This window comes from Ceratotherium simum, chromosome 21 (genome assembly GCF_057802395.1).
Source record: "Ceratotherium simum simum isolate JZ-2026a chromosome 21, ASM5780239v1, whole genome shotgun sequence".
Lineage (NCBI taxonomy): Eukaryota > Metazoa > Chordata > Mammalia > Perissodactyla > Rhinocerotidae > Ceratotherium > Ceratotherium simum.
The window spans coordinates 16,698,648-16,711,265 of record NC_141920.1 but is presented as its reverse complement, the minus strand read 5'-3'; positions in this window follow the sequence as shown (position 1 = coordinate 16,711,265).

Genomic DNA, 12,618 nt, shown 5'->3' with positions numbered 1-12,618 from the left:
CATTTTACTACCTAGAGAAAGACCACCCTGAGCAGAGGTAGCAGAACTAAGAGGTCAAGAGCACAGCCTGGGAGGCCAAAGCGCCCGCGTCCACATGACAGCTCGTGAGCTAGTTGTGCGACATTGAGAGCGCTAACGCGCCTCTGACTCAGTTTCTCCACCTGCAAAATTGTCTTCTGGCAGCACCTGCCACCAGGGCTGCTAGGGGCGCTAAATGGGTTACTACTTACAGGGAACTTGGGACAACGATCCTTCAGTGTGTCCTTCTTGGACATGCCATGTACATCCATGCCCACCTGCTCGTGGTTTCAGAACCTGATTTTTAAATATATTCAACAAGATATTCTAGGCGTCTTTCCCTGTCTATAGGCTCATTTCGGTAAGTAAGGTTTTGATTTAAAGGCTGCACAGCTTACACATTCAGGAGCCTCCTCCCCAGTGTAGATCCACACTAGCTCCCCTTTAGAGGCTATTTTCTCCCGTATCTGCACCGCGAGCTTTCTGCAGATCCCTAAGGCCATCCCGTGAACCTCCATCCCACAGGTGTAGAATCTAGGGCTCACGGAGAGCAAATATCTTGCCCGAGGTCACAAAGCTGAGACTTGAACCTCAAACATCTGGACTCCAGAGCTTAATCCTCAAGCTGTAGCCTATCAGGACCAAAAAACAAGCACTGAGACATCCAGGAGAGTTTCGGAGTCAGGTGGACATGGCTTTGAACTCCTGTTCTGCCAGGACTAGCTGTGTCACCTTGGGGCCAGTTCCTTAACCTTCCTGAGCATCAGTTTTCTCATCTGTAAAATGGGGCTGCTGATACCCACCACACAGTGTTGCTGCAGAGATGGCTGTTTCCTGGCTAATAGCTGTTGTTTCTGGAACAGTAATGCCTGTGGGGCTCCATGCTAAGTGCTTTTTAGACAATATCTCAGTTAGTTAATGAGAATCACAGGTAAAGAGCCTCCCAGACAAACAGCAACGGTAGCTCCCTACAATGTATATTTCGTTAAGGGCAGGGTCTCTGCTCATCATCAAGACCTAAACAGCGCCTGGCACAGAGTAGATGCTCAAAAAAATTTGTGGAATGAATGAATGAATGACTCTAATTTAGCCAATATCAATGACAAAAGGCCTCAGTTACTTACTAGATATGTGACTTGGAGCACATCGTCTCACTCCTCTGAACCTCAATTTTCTCCTAGGCCTAATGGGTACAATGACGCTGGCACCTTTATTGAGTGCTAACTCTGTGCTCGGCCCTGTTCTAAGTGCTTTATATGTAACATCTCCTTTAAACCTTACAACACCCTTTCAGGTACTATTATCAGCTCATACGAAAGTAAAACTAGCAGAGGCACGGTGAGATTAAGTTACTAGGGTAAGGTTTCTACTAGAGGTAGAGCTAGGATTCAAATCCCCCAGGCCTCTGATGCCAGAGTGCACAGCTTAACACCACTCTTTAGTGCCTTTCTGAGAGTAACTCACTCTTCCCCATCAATAGCAGAAGGAGTAAATATGTTGAGGTACATTCATGGAATGGAATAGTACACAGCAATGAAAAGGCGTAAGTTACTGATAACCACAACAACATGGGTGAATCTCACAATTATGCTGAAAGGAGCCGGGCACAAAAGACTACTAGAGTAGCCAGATAAAATATAGGATGTCCAGGTAAATTTGAATTTCAGATAAACAATGAATTTTTTTTTTAGTATAACTAAGTCCCATGGGAAATTCAAATTTAACTGACATCCAGGATTTTTATGTGGTAAACCTGGCAACCCTAAATATTATGTATGTATGATTCCATTTATATTAAGTTCAAAAACAGGCGAAACAAATAAATGATGATAGAAGTCAGGACAGCAGTTGTCTTGGGTGGGGGTGGGGTGCGTGGAAAGTGTGTTAGAAAAGTTATATAGGGCCGGCCCTGTGGCTTAGCGGTTAAGTGCCCGGGCTCCACTACTGGCGGCAGGTTGGGATCCCGGGCGGGCATCGACGAACCGCTTCTCCGGCCATGCTGAGGCCGCGTCCCACATACAGCAACTAGAAGGATGTGCAACTATGACGTACAACTATCTACTGGGGCTTTGGGGGTGGGGAGGAAGAAAAGTTATATACCTTGATTTGGGTGGGGGTTACCAGTGTGTGTACACTTGTAACAACTCACCAAGCTGTACACTTATTATTTGTACATTTTACATGATTTGTGAATTGTGACTCCATTATAAAAAATATTTTAAAATTCTAAAGAGCAATACACGCTGTCTATAAAATCTTTAGTAATAGTAACCAAGATAAAGTTTGTGACTCTCTTAGCACATTTTAGGAGCTCATGGTAAAAACCCCATGAATAGCAGCAGAGCATTGGCTGATAGAGCTGGAAGGTGAGAGGATGGCACAGAAAGACCGGGCAGGGTTCTGCTCTGCTGTCCACAGGGTTGCTAAGAGTCAGAATCGACTCGACAGCACTAACAATAAACAAGTAAGAACTCAATAAATGGAAACCACTGTTAAATGTAACAGCAGCATTCATATCATCATCATTATCATCAGCCCCTCTGAGACTTTCTCTACTGCAGATTGATTGGAGCGCCCTCGAGTGTCCACATTTTGTCACAGCACCTCAGTTAGTGCAAAGAATACCCTTTATCCAAGCCTGGAGTCTCAATTCCAAAGGGCAATACTTTGCTTTGCTTTTGCTCCAGGACCATGTAAGAAAGTACCAGAATCCACCTTAGACAAATGGGTCCCAAGTCCAGCTCCAGCCCCGCCCATAATGGCCCCCTGAAGTGTGCCAGAAGGAAGGCAGAGGGAATGCGCGGGTCTACCCCTCTCTGACTCACTGTCACAGCACAATTGCCAACATTATCTTGTTTCACAGCAACTCACATGATAATATTTGAAAGTAGGATTGGATGGGCTACAAAATGCTTTCACATTAATAATAACCACAACCAGCCTTCAGTGAGCGCTTCCCGTGTGCCAGCACCATGCTAAGAGACGTACGTCCATTTTTTCCTTTAATCTTTAAAATGACCTGTGAGGCATATATTGTTTTGTAGCCCGCTTTTTTCCCCTCGAGAGTACGCTTTGGGCATCTTTCCATGTCAATAAATATAGCTGGGGCGGTAAGTACTTGATTCAAAGGCTGAGAAACAAACAGTCAGCAGCCACTGCCCAGGTGAAGATCAATAATAGTTAACATTTATTGAATGTTTTATTACACACCAGGCCCTACACTAATCGTTTAATATGAACTATCTTTCATTTGATCCTTGAGGCAATCTCGAAGTAGCTTCTACTATTATTCAGATGAGGAATCTGAACTTCCAGAGGTAAAGGAACCATCCAAGGCCAGACAGCTGGTGTGAATGGCAGAGCTGGGATTCAAACCCAGGTGGGTCTGATTCTGACCCTGGGCTCTCAATCAGCACATTTGAAAGACAATATGGGGGAGGACACAAGGGAAGGTCCCCAAGTGGAGAAAGGAGCCACTGACAAATCCTAAACGCAGGCAGAAGAGTGGTGTGGGCCAAGGCCATGGGGGAGGCAATTTCTGAAAAGCCACAGTCCGCCGTGGAGGGGATAGGAAGCCTTCCTGGAGGTGGTGCCATTTGGATTATGTCTCCAGCCAAGAAAGGTGGGCTTTTAATAACTTACCAGCTCCTGAGTGGTTTCACATCAGACACACATGGGTCCACATCCTAATTGTGCCATTCTCTAGTTTCTTTAAAAAAATAGCACGATTGAGGTTTAATTAATGTACAATAAACTACACCTATTTAAATTGCATAATTCGATGTGTTTTGACATAAGTACATACCCATGAACCCATCACCACAATCAAGGTGATGGATGTTTCCATCACCCCAAAAGTTTCCTCATGCCCCTTTATAAGCCATCACCTCATCATCACACCCACCCCCCACCCCCATCCCTCCAGGCAACTGAGGTCACTATAGATTACTTTCTTTCACTATACAGTACTCTAAATTTTCTGGAATTTTATAGAAATAGAATCACACAATTTGTACTCTTTGGTCTGGCTTTTCATTGAGCATAATTATTTTGAGATTCATCCATGTTGTTGCATGTATCAATAGTTTGTTCCTTTTTATTGCTAAGTCACACGTGTGTGTGTATATGTGTGTATAGTTTACCCCATTCCCTGGTGCATGGACATTTTCCCGCCAGTTTTTGGCTATTATAGATAAAGCTGCTAAGAACATTCACGTACTGTCTTTGAATGGACAAACACTTTCATCACTCTTGGGTAAACACCTGAGAGTCTGATTGCTGGGTCATATAAGTATATGTTTAACTTTTTAAGAAACTGCTGCAAACTATTTTCCAAAATAGTTGTACCACCTTGCGTTCCCGCCAGCAGTGTGCGAGAGTTCCAGTCGCTAGAGAGAGTCATTTTAATTTTAGCCATTCTAGATGCACCAGTTTTTTTAACGTGTGGACCTCATCGATGGTTTCTTAGCCTTTCTGAGCCTCAGTTTTCTCTTGTGTAAAATGGAGATAATCATATCAGCTTTGAAAGGTAGTGAAGATGTGGTGAACTAGCAAGTATGCAACATATAGTATAGAGAGGAGCACATAGTAGGTGTTTCATAAAAGGTGGCTCTTTCCTTACAACTGAACCCCAGCCATCCCGTGGTCTGGCAACTTACCCCAGGACACAGCATCTTCCACTAGGGGGCCCTAGCAACTCCTTCCTCAGTCCTTAGGATGCCAACATCCAACTCTAGCTTCTTGAGGCTGCCATCCCTCTCTGTGCCTCCATGAGGCCTTGTGGGACAGGGCCCAAGTCAAGCCCTTGTAGGTGTTTTTCGCCCAGGCTCGTCCATGGGAAACACTCAAGCAGCCTTTGCCCTGAAGCACCTGGGCGTGTGGGCTGACCTCAGTATACCCACTCTCTGGCTCCTTCACCAGCACAGCGGGGCAGCCCATCTCTCCCAGCCTCTAGATGTCCCTGCCTGCATCAGACCATTGGGCCCCCATGTAGGGGTCACATGTTAAGCTCTCCAAATAGTCCCCCCAGAGGAGCCCTCCGTGCCTCATTCCACCCTTCCGAGAAGATGGCCACCAAAAGATTCCTTGCCCCCTCTTCCTACCGTGGGTGAATGTAGGGGTCATAATCCATACAGGGGTTTTGAGTGGTCATGGCCAAATTTTAGCAGCTGTGGGCTTTGAACCGTGCTCTTGAAAAGGGATCGCTTGCTGTCACAGCAGAGCTTTCAAGCAACATTGTATAATTCACGTCCACCTCCCTGATTCTCAGTTTTCTCAAATCTTCATGGAGGTGACACTACCCAGTGGAGTTGTTGGGAGGGCTGAGTGACATGGTGAACCTACCGAGCTTTGCCAGATCTGGCTCTCCAGGATTCCACAATCGCAGACCTGCAATTCCGTCTTCGTGTTACTGTTTACCACTGCTTTTCCTCTCTGGGTCTCAGTGTTCTCATCTGCCAAATGGTACTCATGAGAGACCCTACCTGAGAGCATCTCCAGGAGGCTGGTTGGGTGAATACACCTAAAGTGCTTAGCACAGTGCCTGGCATTTGGTAAGAACGTGGTCCTGCTGGGTGTTAATAATACAATGAGGGGTGGACTGGGTGGGCTTTTAGGGTGGTAGTGGTGGGGCAGGGGGTGTGGAATCTCTACCCCTCCTTGTGCCGTAGGAAATGCTTCAGCCCAGCTGGGATCTAAGGAACAGAGAGGACAGCCTGTACCTCCAAGCCAAGTCATGCTGACTCAGGTTAGAAAATCAATGTGTGACCAGAAAAACACAGCTGGGCTCTCACCTCTGCTGGGAAATCCACACAGCCAGCCCCGTGCATGTCTTCATCTCACACCCGGAGAGATAGCCAGCTCTATTCTGGGTCCTGATTCCAAGGCTTGTGAGCAAAAGGCTGGCACACATGGTAACAGAAGTCTCTGGCTCCTTGAGGCACGCCAAGTCCATGGGTCACAAGCTTCACATGACCCGCTGATGGGGACAAGCCCCTGACTTCTCCCAGCCCTAGTCTGTATGCTTCTCAAACCAAGTCAGGCTCTGGACGGCTGATTGGGCAACCTATGACCTCAGACTGGGTCAGATCCATCAGGTGAGCATCTGTTTAAGAGTATGGAACGTTTTGTTCTTTGGAGTCCCAAGGGCCAAAGAGTATGAACTCTCCCCATCCACAATTCAAACCCCTGACACTGCCCTCTCCTTTGGCCAAGTTCCTTCACCTCTCTGAGTTCCAGTTTTCCCATCTGTCAAATGCAGACTAAGTACCTCCACCTTCCAGGGTTGTGAGATTTGAGTAATGAGTGTCAAGGGATGGCACACATGTTGGCAGGCACTCAGTGGGGGGAGTTTTTATTACAAACAGGGGCACTGGACACCAAATACAAAACAGTAATGTATATATACAGTGGACAGACTGGGGAGCCAGGTTGCCTGGGTTCAAAACCAGGCTGCTCTCCTACCTTCTGTTTGCCCACAGATAACCTCTCTGAGTCTCATTTTTCTTCTCTGTAAAATGGGAATAATAATAATAGGGTTATGAGGATTCAGTTAGATTAGATGTGGGGAACAGTGCCTGGCACATAATAATCACTTAATAAGCATCGACTATTTTTTATTAGTCACACAAGTTAGTAATGGCGCTGAAATCACACAGGAAGGGGGTTTGATGGAATTAACAGGGAAGGGAATTCATATTTAGTGAGCACCTACTACGTACCTGGTGCTCCCAGAAGCCATATATTCATATATGTGTACATGTATACACATACACACACATTGAGGTAGGTATTTCTGTTTTCATTTTTTTAAACCTTTATATTGTAAAATAAACCACAGATGCAGAAAATCATACAAACTAGATTTGCAGCTTGGTGAGTTATATCAGACTTGTAACCACCACCCACATCAAGAGATAGAACTTTGCCAGCCATCCCAGGAGCCCCTCCAGGTCCCCCTTCCCAATCTTGGCCCCTGCCCACAAAAGTACCCACTAACCTGACTCTTACAGTAATTATTTCCTGGCATTTCTTTATGGTTTAATGGTCCAAGTGTGAACATTATAGTTCAGTTTTGCCCCTTTTTAAAAAACTTGACGTGTCTTGTAAGCCTCTTTTAATCCATAGCTTGCTTTCTTTCTTTCTCTCTCTCTTTTTCCTTTCCTTTCCCTTCCTTCCCTTCCCTTCCCTTTCCTTTCCTTCCTTTCTTTTGGTGAGGAAGATTAGCCCCGAGCTAACATCCATTGCCAACAAGCCTCCTCTTTTTGCTAAGGAAGATTGGCCCTGGGCTAACATGCGTGCCCATCTTCCTCTACTTTATATGGGACGCCACCACAGCATGGCTTGACAAGCGGTGCATCAGTCCGCGCCTGGGGTTCAAACCTGCAAACCCGGGGCCGCTGAAGTAGAGCACGCAAACTTAACCACTACGCCACTGGGCTGGCCCCCCTATATCTCTTTCTTTTCCTCGCAGTTTTTCTTTCAAAGAACTGAGGCTTCTTGAACTGTAGAGATCTCAAAGTCTGGGTTTTGTCGATCACATCCTCATAGTACAGTTCAACCTGGTCCCTTGAATTAGTAGCTGGATCAGACTCAGGTTCCATCCCTTGGGTATGATTATAGGTGGTTCTGGGTTCCTCTATCAAGAAGCACATATGTGGCTGGACTTGGCTCTTTTTTGATGTTAGCTGCTATTGTGTACAATGGCTACATACATGAATTCTTTTTTGCAGGTTGCAAAATGGCAATATTATATCATTTTGTTTTCATGTATTAGTTGTAATAATTTTATAAGAAGATGTTTTCTTAATCTGTTATTTGGTTACCCAGTGGTACAGTTCATATAGGAAAGGAGAGATTAATACTCAATTCTTTCCTTTTATTTACCTAGTTTTCAAGAATATAATTTGATTCCATGCCATCCTCAGAAGGTGATCAATTAGTGTTTTCGCTGAATATCATTATGAACTCAGGGATTGAAACATATTCGATGAGTTTCAATCAATTGTAATTATTATCTTTGTTGCAGCTGAAATTGTACCATCTTCAGGTTGGTTTGCAAGTCCATTTGATCGCTTCCTTGTTATCTGGTATGACAAGATATTACAGGCTCGTCTTGTATATTTCCTGCTACAGATCTGGAAACAGCAATTTCTCCAAGAGGTCCCTTTATTTTTTTGAAGAGAAAATGGCATTTCAAGACTATAATCTGAGTGCTAGGTATACTCACTGGTACTACATTGGTCATTATTTCTAGGCCTTTTTAGTGAATACAAGTAGGTATTTTATATATATATAGATATAGATTTTATTACATATATAAATAATATATATATTAGACACTTTGGTTTTCAAGGACACAGGAGATTATAAAATTGAAAGATTCTACAATTACTGATCTCCTTTAGCCCACTTTACACACACAACAGTCCCAGAATAACAACAGTAAAGCTACCACCACCAATTATTGAAAATGGATATAAAAATTTTTGCATGCACTAGGCCCATTCTCCACCACTTTGGGGGATTGTTCTATAGCTACATTGTTAGAGCATATAGGTGTTCCATACTTTATTGTCTTTTAACCATCATTTAGCCTTAGTCCCACAAGTAAATATATATTGAATGCTTACTACCAGTTCTTATGTCAATGTCCCTCTAGCCACATTGTTGGTCTGAAGCTCATTCTCCAGTAGACTCCTCAGGAAAGACTCATGGAAAAAATACTCCCCGAGTGCTTGCAAGTTGATAATAGTTCTTTACAGAAGGTCAGTTTTGCTGGATATAAAATCCTTGGCTCATACTTTCTTTCTTTGAGTATCTTAAAGTATATGCCATCTCCTTCTGGCACTGACATAAAGCATTGCTGTTGAAGAGTCTGATGATAACCTCATTTCATTACTTTTTGCCTAGACATCCAACATGCCTAAAGATTTTTTTTCTTTCTCTTTATAAACCAGTAATTTTACCAAACTATGTCTTGATATTGATTAATCTGAGTCAATGATGTATTCCTTTGCTTTGTTTTTTTTTTTTCAGTGACTCCTATTGTTCACACATTTTCATTGCCCATCTTCAATATTTGTCCCTTTCTCTGCAATTCTTTTACGTCTTTGTTTAATTTTTATTTTTAAAATTGCCCCCTTTTTACTTTCTATTTATCTCAAAATCGTTTTTGTTTTTTTTATTTTTTCATTTGCTCTTATTTATTTTAGTTTTCATTATTAAAATATTTTTTTCTCTCATCTCTAGTTCCTTCATGAGTTCTGTCACCTCATTTCTGAATTTTTATAATTTCAATTTATGTTCTTTTTTATACAATTATAAAAAAGATATAATTTTTGTTGATGTCTTTTAGCTTGTTTTCATCTTTTTTAAAAAAACGTCTTCCTGGAATGCTTTCACTATCTGTAGGGATGTTATTCTGCTCCTTATTCTCTCTCTTGCTCTCTCTCTCATAGTCATTTTGTATTCCCAGGATTTAACTTGGATACTTTTCCATTGCTCATTTTTACATGAGATTAGTTTTTCTGAACATTTATTTATTTATTTTTTGTGAGGAAGATCAACCCTGAGCTAACATCCATGCTAATCCTCCTCTTTTTGCTGAGGAAGACCGGCTCTGAGCTAACACCTATTGCCAATCCTCCTACTTTTCTTTTTTTTTGCCCCAAAGCCCCAGTAGATAGTTGTATGTCATAGTTGCACATCCTTCTAGCTGCTGTATGTGGGACACGGCCTCAGCATGGCCGGAGAAGCGGTGCATCGGTGCGTGCCCGGGATCTGAACCCTGGCCACCAGTAGCAGGGTGCACGCACTTAACTGCTAAGCCACGGGGCTGGCCCCCTTTCTGAACATTTAGAAGGAGGCTTGGTTAAGATAGCTTTTTTATCTTCCCAGAGCTCTCCCTTCTGTTGTCTCTGCACATTGTTAATATATATATATATGTATATATGGCTCGTTCTCTGGCTCTGTTCCCCTCCCCCACTTTTATCCAGCCCTTCTGTTTCCTTTATTTCTGCTTTCCCTATTCTGCCCAATTTTGATTCCTTTCTCAGTAGTTTCTCCTCAGCACGAGGCTTGTCCTGGAAAGAAGACTTGGTGGTCATTTCAAGAATTCATAGGGGTTGAACTTCTTTAGCCTGTGGGCCTTATGGCAGACCCCTTGCCCTCACCCACTGTTGGAGTTAACAAAACCCTTCCCAGTTCCAGCTGCAATTCTCATGCCCGGCCATGCTTTCCCATGAATATATTTTGCAATTTTGGGATTCTCCAGTTCTCTGGTTCATCAGATGCCTGTTACTTCCCTTTTATTTCTCCTACGCAGAGGCCCCAATGGCACACGGGCCTTGTAGCTATGGCTGATTTGTCCTCACCAACTTGTTTTTTGAGTTTGTGAAGATACCTGTCCCCTAGTTTCGTTGTAAATGTGTTTCTGGAATTTTGTTTCTGTTTTTATGTGGGGATTTGGCAGGAATCAAATCTACGCAGGGCATCACTGCCTTCATCTTACCAGAATTCCCTGAGGGCTATCATTTTTACAAATGAGGAAACTGAGCCCCAGGGAGGTGATTTCCCCAAGATCACACAGCTAGTGACAGAGGATAAATATCCGTGAGAGCACCGGCTGTCCTGCATGGTACAGAGAAGATGCTTAATGTACACCACTCTCCCTCTGTCTCCTTTCCATCTTCCTTTCTGCTTCTACCTGTCAGTGTCTCTTCAGGATTCTGTTACTGACAATTAAGCGAGATTATCCAGGCAAAGAGCTCATCACACTGACAACAAAAAAGCATTAAATAAATGGTAGCTGTTAGTACAGAATTTATGGTCGAAGAGACCAAGGGTTAGAGAGGTAAATAATTGCTCCAAGGTTACACAGCTGGTTAGTGACACAGAGAGGATTTAGACTCGGGTCTGTCTGACCAGAAGCCAACTTTCTTTCTCCTATACCAGTGGTTCTCAACTGGGGGCAATTTTGTCCCCCGGGGGATATTTGGCAATGTCTGGAGACATTTTTGGTTTTCACCACTGTGAGTGTAGGGTGCTACTGTCATCTAGTGGGTAGAGGCCAGGGATGCCATTAAACATCCAACAACGTACAGGATGGCACATCCCCTACCCCCAACAAAGACTTGTCTAGCCCCAAATCTCAACAGTGATGAGGTTGAGAAACTATGCCCTATACCACGGTGCTATCCTAAACGAGCCTTACCTTAGAACCAGTACTGAAGCTGGTTCTAGGAGATTGTCTAACTCAGAGTCACATGCCTTGAAAACAGAGGCAGCTCAGGCATTCCTGGCCTCCTCCACACACACCCAATGCCCAGATTTCTTTCTTCAGAGACTAGAGGAAGCTAGGAAAGCAGGATATTTGCAGCCCTCCAAACCAAGACACATGGCAAGCTGCCCTCCCTCTGGTGATCTTTCTGCTCTCAAGTGGGGTGGTCATAACCAATCAACAGACATTTCATGATACGATGTACCAGAACTCTGCGCATGCCATCCCACTGAATCCTCCTAAGGACCCCCTAAAGAAGGGGTACCATCCCTCATTTTACACATGAAGAAATGGAACTTTTCAAGGGGTAGTTCAGAGTCTGTTACTTCTGAATGCCCAAGGCAGAAATGTAGAAGACAGAAGCTCAAATCCCAGCTCAACCACAGAGTTATCATGTGACTGCAGGCAATTTCTTCTCCTTCTCTGAGCCTGTTTCCCAACCTGAAAGAACAAAGAGGCAGGACTACATGACCTCTAAGGCAAAGTAAAATTTGGGGCTGTGATGTCATACAGACTTGGGTTCAAATCCAGCTCTTTCACTGACTATATTGAGCCCCTAGGCAAGTGACTTACCCTTTCCGAGTTCAGTTTTCTCATCTGTAGATGGGACAATCTTACTTGCTGTTCACAGGGTTATAGTAAGGTGTAATTGAAATCATATAAGCAAATTATTTAGCATAGTGCCTGGCAGATTTAATTCTTCAAAAAATGGGAACTCTTTTTGCTGTCATTGTTGTTTATCTGACTCTTCCAATCCTGAGATAACTTGGTTCTCAAATGTAACACCAGGAGGAACCAAAAATAATGGCCCTCAATTGAGGGATGGGACAGGGCCTTCTGGGGCATCTCTGAATCTCCTCCCAACCCTTCCGTGCCCTTGAGACCAGGTTCTGGACCTATGTTCCTCTCCTCCTGCTGGCAGTATGTGGGATTGCAATCCGGACTGGGTACCACCAGTGGATCAATCCTGGGTCTGGGTTCAGAGGGGTTTATCCCAATGCCTAGGACAGCATGGTTTGGACAGGGTTATCCCCTACCCTTTGCCACAAGAGGTGCCATTTGTAAAACACTTACTGTTTGCCTGGCAGGGGGCAAGGCGTTTCCTCTTATGAGCTCATCTAATCAGCTTTTTGCCCACGAGGAACTAGAGGCTTTGGAAGTTTGAATGATTTGGCCAAAGTCACATAGCTAGAATTGGGGTTGCCAGACTATGGTAGGCTGAATAATGGCACCCCAAAGACGTCCTCGTCCTAATATCCGGAACCTGTGAATATCTTACCTTGTATGTGAAAGGAACTTTGCAGATGTGGTTAAATTAAGGA